Consider the following 12,459-nt stretch of genomic DNA (forward strand, 5'->3'; position numbering starts at 1 on the left):
ATTCTAAGCCAATTAGTAACTGAAATATTGATATATAGCCATGATATTCCAGTAGGTGCTGGCATGAAAAAGATCCCTCATTGATCAATGGCCCTGAGTGAAAAGTATAGTTAAAAAATTTGTAGCCCTCCATCGGCATGTGGTGGCGTCTCCATATGAGTGAAAAATTCTCAAGAGGGACGTTAAACAACAAACAATCAATCAATCCAAAAGAAAGTTACGGTGATCTCCTTTTGGTTGACTCGCTCCAAGGACTCGAGATGCATCAACTTACAAAGTTTGATCATTCTAAGCCAATTAGTACCGTATTTGGCCGAATATAATACGCATTGGTGTAAAATACGCACCCCCCTTTTTGAGCCTGAAACTGGGGGAAAAAACGCAGTTAAGGTTGTATTATACACAGCAGAAAATTTTACCAAGCGGTGTTCGGAACTTTTGAAAATCGCGGTAATTTGCTGTGAAAATCGGCGCGGAGATAAAGTGCCGAAAATTGACAGAACACGATATTTTATTCAAATGCGTTTTTATTTCTTAATCTTGACTTTCCATATCGCGGCAATCTGGAGGAAATTATTTATTTTAATAAAGCACGAGATAATGTTGCATTAAAGTATTAACAGAGTTCATTATTAATTTTTTTTTAGCATACGGTGATATTGAAATTATACGTCGCCGTATTCTAACTATTCTTTGTTGAAATTATTTTACTTCAACAAAGCACAAGATATTGTTGCAAGTTTAACAGTTGTCATATTTATTTTTAGTTTAAGGTAATCATGTTGAAAATTATGTAAATTTAACAGGGCAAGCGATATTGCAAAATCAAAGTATTCATAGACTACGATTTTCTTCTTTTGAACTTGAAATTAATTAAATAGCTGTTGTTATAAAAATAAAATCAAAATTTAACAAGCGTGTAGTTTTCAACACACCTCCAAAGCTGTGAAAAATGATGTACAAAAGTGGGATATATGTCTTCATACATCGAGGTAATCTTCGTGGATATCTTATTTTCTACAGAGCATGAGTAAATGATAACACTTAAGTTTCAATATACTTCATATTTCCTTTTTTAACTCTCAATCATTTTAACACGAGGCCAATATAAGATAAAGTAAAATTACATTTAACAAGCGTTTAACTGTTTAATGTGTCGTAATCAATACACGCTAATACATATGAAAGATCATGCATAAACCGACCCCCGATTTTTAACAAAGAAAATAATCAATGCCATTAATAAGGGCAGTAAATAATCAGTGCTCTAACTGTAAAAACAATGCTTTGGAGTCGGTAAACAATTTAATTGCCTGGAGGGGTGTTGAGGGGTAATTATCAAGTGACAAGCGCACGTGTTCACAACATTGGCTTCCATTCATTGGGATGTATAGAGGGGTGTTTATGTTGAAATGAATTTTCACTGAGTTATTTAAAACCTAAAATAAATTTTATTTTATTGTATTTCATTAAAAAATGACTTATTACTTTTTTGACCGAGTGTCTGACTGATTAGGTACACATGTACTATGATTACAAAAGCACGTGGCAAAGGAATGTGTGAACATATATATTACTACATAAACAACAACAATACATTACTGGGCGGTTTTGGGTGTTCAATGAGCTTAGAGCTGCAGTGAACAACTGATGAAAGTGGGCAGTGTGATAAGCATATTCATGGACAGGATTTGAAAACACACAAGCTAAATGTCAAAATAAATTTGAATTTTTAAATTACTGAACAGAGTTCAATTTGCAGTTCAGCAATTATCGATTTGTATTTCTGCTGACACCTGTGAGGTAGTCCAAGCCACTATCCAAGCTGTTAAAACTTTATTGGAGTTCAAATTTTGCCCAAATTATGTTTGATACCCAAGCTGTCCATTCCGCAGTTTAACTGCAAACGAAATTACACATTACGTATTTAACATACATGCATACGATTAAATGTAACCTTTTATTTAATAAATTAATTTTACTTATCAACCAAAGTAAAAAAAAAAAAAATAAATAAAATAAACTTAACAGAGATAGATAAACTAGAGACTACATTTATAAATAGTTTAATTGTTTAACAATGGCTTTGACACGTCTCCAATTCTGCTGACCTCGCTAGAACAGTCAAGGTGTGTGCAGTCAAGCATCAATAATCACCTAACGGCCCTGCAAGTTAACACTCTGTCAGAGCACAGGTGTTTCAGTGTTTATTTAGTGTCTCCTTAAGTGTCTACTGTCGATCAACACTGAATAAACACGGAGTGAAAAAAATTTTGGACAGAATTTTTACATCGTAATACCGAGTCCCGGCATTTAAGGACATCGTAATAAACAGTTCTATTTTGTATAGATTTGTTAAGAAATGGTTTTGTGCTTTGAATTCACAACATAATAAGCGTTCTATCTTATAAAACCGTCACCGTAATAACGAGTCCGCACTGTACGGCGATAAACAGCAAGAAATTGCATAAGTCTCTAGGTATTCCTATGGTATGTGCGTATGATAGCCATGTTTCACATGAAAGAAAAACCTATCAAAATCCCATTGTGGTGTAAAATACGCACCCCCTTCTCACAGAAAATTATTTTGGGAAAAAAGTGTGTATTATATTCAGCCAAATACGGTATCTGAAATATTTAAAATAAAGCCATGAAATTCTAAAAGTAGGTCACAGTGACCTACTTTTAATAAACACACTCCCATGACCCAAGATGCATCAACAAAGTTTGATGAGTCTAAGCCAATTAGTATCTGACATGTTGAGATATATATATACATGTATATATATATATATATATATATATATATATATATATATATATATATATATATATATATATATATATATATATATATAGCCATGATATTCCAAAAGTAAGTCACTGTGACCTTTTTGGTTGATATGCTCCGAGGACCTGAGATGCATGAATTGAAAAGGTTTGATCATTCTAAGCCAATTAGTATCTGAAATATTCAAATTTAGCCATGAAATTCCAAAAGTAGGTCACGGTTTATTTGATGCTTTCCATGGACTTGAGATGCATCAACTGACAAAGTTTGATGATCCTAGGCTTCAAAGTGTCTAAAAATATGCCTCTTAAACAATTTGAAAATGAATACCTGAAAAATTCCAAAAAGTAGGTCACTGTGACCTACTTTTGACAAATATGTTTTAAGGCCCCAAAGTGCATCAACTTACAAGTTTTGATGATTCTAAACCTATTACTTTCCAAAATAATGACATTAAATATCTTGAGAATGATTAGCCATGAAATTCAGAAAGTAAATCATGGTGACTTAAGTTTTGGTTGACACACTTCAGGGCCACATGCATAAATTGAAAAAAATTTATGAACATAGGAATCAATTTAGTGGGTAAGATATGCATGAATACATGCAAAATTTAAAAAGTACCGTATTTGGCTGAATATAATGCACACTTTTTTTTCCTAGAAAATGTTTTTTGTGAGAAAGGGGTGTGTATTTTACACCACAATAGGATTTCGATAGTTTTTTCTTTCAGGTAAAACATGGCTATCATACCATGCATACGGACATATCGTAGTATTACTTCGGAAAATTATTGTTGGAACGTAGGCTTGTTGAAAATGTTATATTTATAATCTGTTGTTATGATAATCTGTTGTTAAATGATATTAACCCCAGTAGTGCTGACCCCGGAATATTCCGGTAAACAAAGCCATGTGCTGTGAGCTGACCCCGGAATAATCCGGGTGAAAGCAACGATATTTTTAAACCGCTATTTTAGGCAGCCAATTGAAATTTTGTCTAATAAAAGCACTTTCCTTATTTGGTATAGGTTTAAATGAATAAAAAATTCCATTACTTAGATGAAATGTGATTGGTTGTGTAAATTACGACAGGTGAAAAGGTCATGTTTATTCCGCGTGATTCAAAATGGCGGTGTATTCAAGAAAACAATTTTCAATGTGCTAGTAAACTTGTTTAGAGACTAAAATTGCGGTAAAAACTTAATATATATTTACTACAAGATGTTTTCGACATTTTCTACGAAGAAGATTATGCTAAACATGTTTTAAATGTGAAATCTGCTAGACAGCGATCGGCCCATGCCCAGGTTGGATTCACGGGTGTAGACTTCAATATGTCCGAGTTAAAAATGATCCTAAGTATTTTATTTCACATAAACTCAACAGAAATAAAGACAATCATATCATGACTAATGAAAACAATAGTTTAAATATGGCAAATGTCGAGATTCCACATCAAGGTAAAATCAACAATGGTGGACACCAACTTTTGACAAAGGTATTTCTTACAATGTGACTACACAAAAGTTGAAAAGTTGTACCAAAACTATGTCCCTGTATTAAAAATTATCTGTATTACCATCAGTAAGCATCTTAGTGAATGGATATGAATAAAAGTTTAGTCCCATGAACAAAAAGTTGTGTTTTTTATAATGTATTCACTTTTCTTGTAAATTACCTATTTGTTTACGTAAATAATGAAAACTGGCTATCAAAATATTGAAGTCCTATCTCTGCTGAACATTTTGATGTATAATATGTCTATGTTTTTTCAATAAAATCTGAATTAAGTTGCTTAAACAAATGCCCAACGCAGGCAAAAATATTCAGCTCAGAGCACTAACACTGTGTATTTTATATAGCGCTACTAGGTTAAAAACAAGTTAAAATTAATTTGAGCTGCATATTCATCGTCTCTATGTAGGCTGCCATTGACGATGTTATTTATAGACATTCACGCATTCCTTTGTCATGTGCTTGCGTAATCATAGTACACATGTACCTAATCAGACATTCTGTTCGAAAAAAAAATTGAGCAATTTTATAATGAAATACAATAAATCAACATTTATTTGGGTTTTTAAATAACTCGGTGAAAATTCATTTCAACATAAACACCCTGGCCACTATACCACTGTATACTACACTGTGTCCCAATTGATGCCATTGTTGTGAACAACGTGCGCTTGTCACTTAGATCTCAACACCCCTCCACGCAAATAAATTGTCTACCAACTCCTAAGCATTGTTTTTACAGTTAGAGCACTGATTATTTACTGCCCTTATTCATGGGTTTGATTGTTTTCTTTGTTAAAATTTGGGGGTCGATTTTAAGCCTTTGTACATTATCTTTCGTATGAACTTGTGTTGATTCACGACACATTAAACAGTTAAACGCTTGTTAAAAAGTAATTTTACTTTAATTATCTTATATTCGGCCCCTTGTTAAATTAATTAAGAGTTTTAAAAGGAAATATGAAGTTTGTTAAAACTTAAGAGTTATAATTACTCATGCTCTGTAGAAAAGAAGATATCTGCGAAGATTACCTCGATGTATAAAGACACGATTTATACCGTGTCGATCTGTTCAAACTAAAATTCAACAGTATTTTGTGCTTTGTTGAAATAAAATTATTTCTGCAAGGATAAAGACAACGTGTAATGTCATGATTGCCATTTATTTAGCTAAAAATAAAATACAAGAGGCCCAAGGGCCTTAACAGTCACCTGATTCAATACAACAATTTAGAGGATCCATAAACTGATAAATGAAGCTTTGTTGCCCAAAAGCAAGAAAAATAGTATGATTTGCATCAACAATATAATTGGTCTAGTATCTATCTGTCCCCATTTATCACTATTACCATGCAGACTATTTACAAACTGTCTATTTTTTAACCCCATATTATTATTTCTCACATTAGCCTCTCTTGGCCTTTGAAGAACAATTAAAAAAGATGAGTTATTTTTGTCTCAATTTTATTCATCTATTATTTCCAAGTCTACCTGATCATTACAACTATGAAAGTACTTTTTGTATTATACAATAAATATTCTTACATAATTGTCTTATTCTATTAAGCATTCAAATACATTATTTACAGTGATTTACACAAGATGAAATACTTCCTTTAAGTTTGGCTTAATGGTGGCTTATAGGTCCTTAATGATGGTTTAATGGTTGTCTTTAAGTCACCATTAAGCACCTTTAAGCTACATTTAAGTAATAAATACACCACCATTTAAGTTACCATTAAGCCATCTCAAAGTCCTTAATGGATGCTTAAAGGTAGCTTAATGGTGGCTTATAGGTGCTTAATGGTAGCTTCTAGACAATCATTAAGTCACCATTAAGCCAGACTTATAGGTGCTTAATGTCCAAACTCCATTAAACTACCATTAAACCACCTTTAAGCCACCATTAGGTCACCATTACGCAGTGGATAAAACTGCTTTTATGGGTTAAATATTATTTTTATAATGATTTCTTCACAAAAATTATAAATGTCGAGTTTATACATTTGTTAATTCGGCAAAAATAATGTAAAAGAAAGAAAATAAAAAAAAAAACAAATAAAAAAAAAAAGCATTCCCAACGCTCCTACGACCTTTAGATTGGAGGGCGAATGCTTTAACCACTGAGCTATCGATGCTGTTAAAAACTGATGTGAAATATAAAAACTTTATTTTTAACAAAATTTGTTTGGAATGGTTACAGGTACCTGTACATGTATCTTTTTTCTGATGTTTATATTTATTAATCAATAATACAAATAATTATATTTATATATATATCTTAAAAAAGAAGAGTTTTATAAAGTTTTATATTACGTTAATATTTCTTAACTGTGGACCGGAGTTTGGTGTGATCGCGTGAAACAACTTTTTGATTTTAATTAACTGAATTCCTCGTTCTGTTATTTGCAGATTTATAAGCATGAAAAGATTGAAATTCAACAGATATAACAAAATTTTGTTATTAAAATGGAATATATCGTCGAAAGAGAACAATGGGGAAAAAACAGATTATAGTTCTTATAAATATGTTGCGGATATTTACGATTTTTGACAATCTTTGCGTAACAATTAAGTTATTAAATATTTTTGTAACATATCATCTTCAGCTTTAATTCTTTTTATATCATTATGGGTATCAAAATAATTGTCTTTTTGTGTACAATCATAATTTCTAATTTGTTATATGTTTGCATAAATTTTAAGTTTTGTAAAAATAAAATATCATCAAAATCTGTCACTGTACGTTCCCATGTATAGTTTCCTGTTAATTGACCGGGGACTGGTGGGGACACCTAATTAAGGTCTATTGTCTAACTAGTCGATATACTGTACACTGATTATTTTACCCCGCTTCTCAATGTGTATAAATCTGGTCGGATGTTCTGTTAAATCTGATCGACTGTTCTTCTGAAAATTGATTTTGAAATAACAATCATTGAAGACCGACTATATTTTGATCAATTCTTACTGCTGCATTATTTTAAATAAATTCTACTTCTGCAGTATTTTAAATAAATTCTTACTTCTGCAGTATTTTAAAAGAAAGGAAAAAATAATGGCACTTAACCACGAATTAATTCAAATTATTCATGAAGTAATTCAATGATTGGCAATATAATCTATACCTATATTTTTTTTTATATCTTAAACATTTCTCTACCCAAAGAAAAATTAAGAGACTTAGAGATATTCTAGTAGAAAATGACTCTAATTACAACATTTCCTATGAATTCGGCAGCAGAACGTGGCTCTCCAAACACGAAAGAAAAATGTGATTTTCAAAAAAATTAATATATATATTATGTATTTATGGATAAAAATAGTTTTAATACAAGTATTCAAACAGATTCTAGGGAGTGAAAATTTTAAGGCATTTGGTGAAGCTGTTCTTAGTTCCCAAGTTTATACGCATTGACAAAAATGTTAGAAATAGCGAGAAAAAATTATGAATTGAATAAGTATTTGCGTAAATGATTCTGAAACAACTTCAAACTTAACAAGTTAGTTTAAAGACTTGATACTGGATGCTTTTAGGTGGTTTAATTAAGTTTGGACATTAAGCCACCATTAAGCTGCAGCTTAAAGGTGGCTTAATGGTAGCTTAATGAAGTTTGGACATTAAGCACCTAGAAGCTGCAGCTTAATGGTGGCTTAATGGTGGCTTAAAGGAATTAACTTCTATAAGCCACCATTAAGCTACCATTAAGCCACCATTAAGTGATTGCTTGAAGATGGTCTTTCGTCCTGTGTTATCAAAGGTGAATGGCAAAGGAGAATAACTTTGCTCAGCAGAATACAAGTTAATAGAGCACTGGCCAGGACAACACTTGATTAAATGGTCCAGGTGTTCAAAATTCTGGTAAAAATACCCTTGCATATTAAAACTTTTCTCTGTTTGCCTCAAATATGCCAAAAAGCATAGAAAATTTTCAAAGAAATGCATTATCACTATATTATGACATAAATAAAGCCCCATCCTTACACCAGAACATCTGACCCATTGGCAATAAGCTCACAATTCTGGAATAAGCACCCTTGCTCATCAAAACTATACACTTCTTTTTTTGCTTTATAACCAGTAGTAGAAAAAATATTTTGAAAGAAATTATGCATTTTCACTATATAATCAATAGCCCCCCCCCCCCCCCCTTTCACCAGAAACCCTGACCCTGGGGCCATGAATTTCACAATTTTGGAAGAGGCATTCTTCCTTATCATAACCATGCACTTCCTATGTTTGAAAAATACCCAGGAGCAGAAAAGAAAATTTTGAAAGAATTTATGCATTTTCCCTATATAATCAATAGAGCCCCGCCCTAACACCAGAACCATGAAATTCACAATTTTGGAAGAGGCAATCATGCTCGTCATAACTATGCACTAAGTTAATTTATTTAAAACCCAAGACCAGAGAAGAAGATTTTCAAAGAATTAATGCAATTTTACTATATAATCAATAGAGCCCCGCCCTAACACCTGAACCCCTGACCCAGGGGCCATGAAATTCACATTTTTGGAAGAGGCAGTCTTGCTCAACATAACTATGTACTTAGTTAGTTTATCTAATACCCAGCAGCAGAGAAGAAGATTTTTAAAGAAATAATGCACTTTCACTATATAATCTATATAGCCACCCTAGCACCAGAACTCCTGACCCTGGGGCTATGAATTTCACAATTTTGGTACAAAACTCAATGCTTATTACAATCATGCCAACAGTTTGACTGCTTGATGTCCAGGGGTAAAGAAGAAGATTTTTAAAGATTGCATTAATTTTGGTGGTTTTAGCCCCACCCCTCAGGCCCCAGGGGGTCAGGGACCATGAAATTCACAATTGTTGTTCCCCTTCACCCATAGATGCTATATGCCAAAATTGCATGAAATTGGTTGAGCGGTTTCAAAGAAGAAGCTGAAAATGTTTAAATGTTAACGGACGACGCACGGTGATGGACAAAAACGGATAGCAATAGGTCTGACTCAGGTGACCTAAAAATACTAATATTTTGAGGACCCCCCTATAAACTATAAGATGGACATAGAGTTTTATACAAAAATTTAACTCCTAAATAACCAATTTATAGGCAAGTATATAACCAACTTATAGGCAAGTATATACAGTAGCCATGAAAATCAGAAAGTAAAGCATGGTGAGCTCCTTTTTTGTTGACATAATCCGAGGACTCAATTGAGTCAACTAACAAAGTTTGATGATTCTATACAAGTTTGATGATTCTTTATGAGCCTCTTTGTATCCTAAATATTGAGATACAACTTTGAAATTCTAAAAGTAGGTCATGGTAACCTACTTTTTAATTGGCAATCTATTGACCTAAGATGCATCAACTGACAAAATCTGATAATTTTAAGCCTCTTATGCTTAGGAATATTGTGACAAGAGTGTGAAATTCCAAACATATGTTACAGTGACCTACTTTTTCATAAATATGTTTCAAGGCCCCAAGATGCATCAACTAACAAAAACTCTCCGTATCTGAAATAATGAACTAAAATGTTTTGGAAATGATTAGCCCTAAAATTCAGTAAAAGGTCATGGTGACCTACTTTTTAATTGACACACTTCATGGCCCCATGATGCACAAATTAAGTGCCAAGTTTTGATGAACACTAGCTGGCTTGAAATGTCCAAGCTATTCATAAAAATTAATTCAAAAATCCCTACAAATTTCAAAAAGTAGCTCACTGTGACCTACTTTTGAGTCAACTTGACATGAAGTCTTAAAATCCATCAACTTACAAGATATGATCCTAGTTCCTATAGTGGAAAATATATCAACATTTTAACAAAATATAATTTTAGGTAAACTTTGAAGTGACCTTGAGGTAATGCCTTTTGTTGCAGGGTGATAATCTGCCCAGTGGTTCTTGAAAAGAAGGTTTTTTGCATCCACTACTTTTTTTTTTATTTCCCTAATTATCTCCCCTTGTTTAATGGTCACATCCCTATTTTTAGTATTTATAAATGAAAGCCCTTGGGCCAAGGACACTGTTACAAATTTGATAAAAATTGCCCAAGGGGTTCTTGAGATATGGCCCATATTCCAAAAAGTTGACACTTGAGCATTCGGCTCATCAGAATGGTGTGCAAATGAATCCGCTATTCTGATAGACTTGTTTACTGAAAGTCATAAATATCATCCAAAAAATATATTTATGTTTGTTAACTATTATTTTGTAAGTGAAGTGTAAAAAATATGCCAACATAGATGTTGGAATGTCAAATTTTATTCAAGACATTTGACTTGGAAGGAAAAAACTGTTGTATATAAAGACTACTGTACGAGGGGTTATCAAAAAGTTCGTGGACTAGCGTCATAAAATTAAAACCGCTTTAGGTACACCAATGAATTTTTACACATTTAGTAAGCATCATCTTTTCTATCTATAGAATAAACCATAAATCATAATTTTTATTTTTTAATAAATTGTTAGTGTTTTTGTTAGCAAAGGTATGTCCAGGCGGCGCAACCTCTAATATGACGTTTTTTCTACCTGAGTGTAACTGAGAAAATCTCTTTAGATATGAGTATTTGTCATCAAATAATCTCGTTAATTCAGGCATGTGGTACGACACATTTGTTCAGTAAAATTTGCAATTTTTACCCCATTCTGTAATTTCTATGAAATTTTATCGTAAATTTTATATGGAGTGTTCAAACAATTATGGGCTTGAAAATAACGTCAAAAAGGGTGAGAGGTTTCTTTTTCAAACACTCTATAGAGTTTCGCTCCTGGAAAAACTGGTATTGACCTAAGGAATGTTTAAACTGGCTACAGAAAAATAAAATGCATCCAGAGTACTTGTTTTTTAATGCCCAAAAAGATTCAGAGAGATGAAATATGCACAGTTAGTGTCGATTTGTAGTCAGGGTGTCAAAAGTCAGTCACGTCGAAAAGTGACGTTGATCATGTGTGGTAGAAATTGAACTCCAACAAGCTAAGTATTCTGGCATAATCAAATGAGGATCTTTCCCCGCATAAAGATCCGTTTACAATATTATATGCATTGAAAACAACTGCTCATGACATTGTAAATTCATATAAATAAGACGGGTTTAAGTCCTTACTTAACTCCAGGTAATCTCATCAAGATAAGTGTATGAGGTAGAGAGAGCGGACATTAAGAAACAATGACGTTAAACGGACGTCATGACACTAAACGGCGACAGCGCCGGATGATCACATAAAGTCTTTTTAATTTTAGAATAATTTGGCAAATTATCAACGTATCAAGCTAAAATTTTCAACATTTCTTAAACTTTTGTTGTTTTATGTTCCGCATAAATTTTGTAAGCAAAGACTACATATTATTAATTTTATCGCGTCAGTCCACGAACTTTTTGATAACCCCTCGTATATACTCACCTATAAGTCGGTTTTTTGGGAGTTAAACTTTGGTCCAAAAATCTTTGTCCGACTTATAGGCGAGTTATAAAAAGATTGGTATTTTAGCGGGTCAATCTCTCTAATATAAGCTCAAAATATACAATCGACTTATAGGCAGACCGACTTATAGGCAAGTATATACGGTAAATAAAAAGTATTAAAAACAGGAAAATTAATTAAAGTATGGCTGTTGACAAGGTTACGTCAGAATTGAAAGGAAACATACTGATCAGCATAATTTTAGCATGTGGTAATTGTTGACAGATCACTGTCATATGACATTTTTTTTTAAAGGGTACCACAGTTCTCTTTTGATATGTTGATGAAAGTTATAAAAGAATGGAAATTGAAAGGAAAATGTTAAAATAAATTGTGAAATATCAAAGGTACTTGCATAATTCATCTACATTCAGCAGTTTATCCAAACAGCACTTGAAAAAGATCATATGCATGCAGACTGGAAATTCAAAATTTTGTTTGTTGAAAAGTTTTAGAATGGTTACAGATTCCCAGAAAGAGCATTAAAACTAGGAATGGCAACAGTTACATGTAACTGGTAAACTGATTAATCAGTTGGAAAGATTGTATTAAATAACTGGTTACAATTTTCATAACCTGTTCATCGATATTTTTTGCAGTATATAAACTTTTCAAATAATATTTTTCATCAAAATAAAAACTCTTATGATTGAAGCACACTTAAATCTGAAATGGTGCGATTGACCAATCTAATAATTCAGAAGA

At 32.5% G+C, this 12,459-nt stretch overlaps 1 protein-coding gene across 1 annotated transcript in view; it reads right to left on the reverse strand.

Annotated features, from left to right (window-relative positions):
- Positions 1-12,459, reverse strand: part of LOC133182829 (leukocyte tyrosine kinase receptor-like) — a 245,812-nt gene that overhangs the window by 72,916 nt on the left and 160,437 nt on the right. The window lies entirely within an intron of this gene.

This window comes from Saccostrea echinata, unplaced genomic scaffold, assembly GCF_033153115.1.
Source record: "Saccostrea echinata isolate AGI-Se365-2 ecotype Australia unplaced genomic scaffold, CSIRO_AGI_Sech_v1 ptg000009l, whole genome shotgun sequence".
NCBI lineage: Eukaryota > Metazoa > Mollusca > Bivalvia > Ostreida > Ostreidae > Saccostrea > Saccostrea echinata.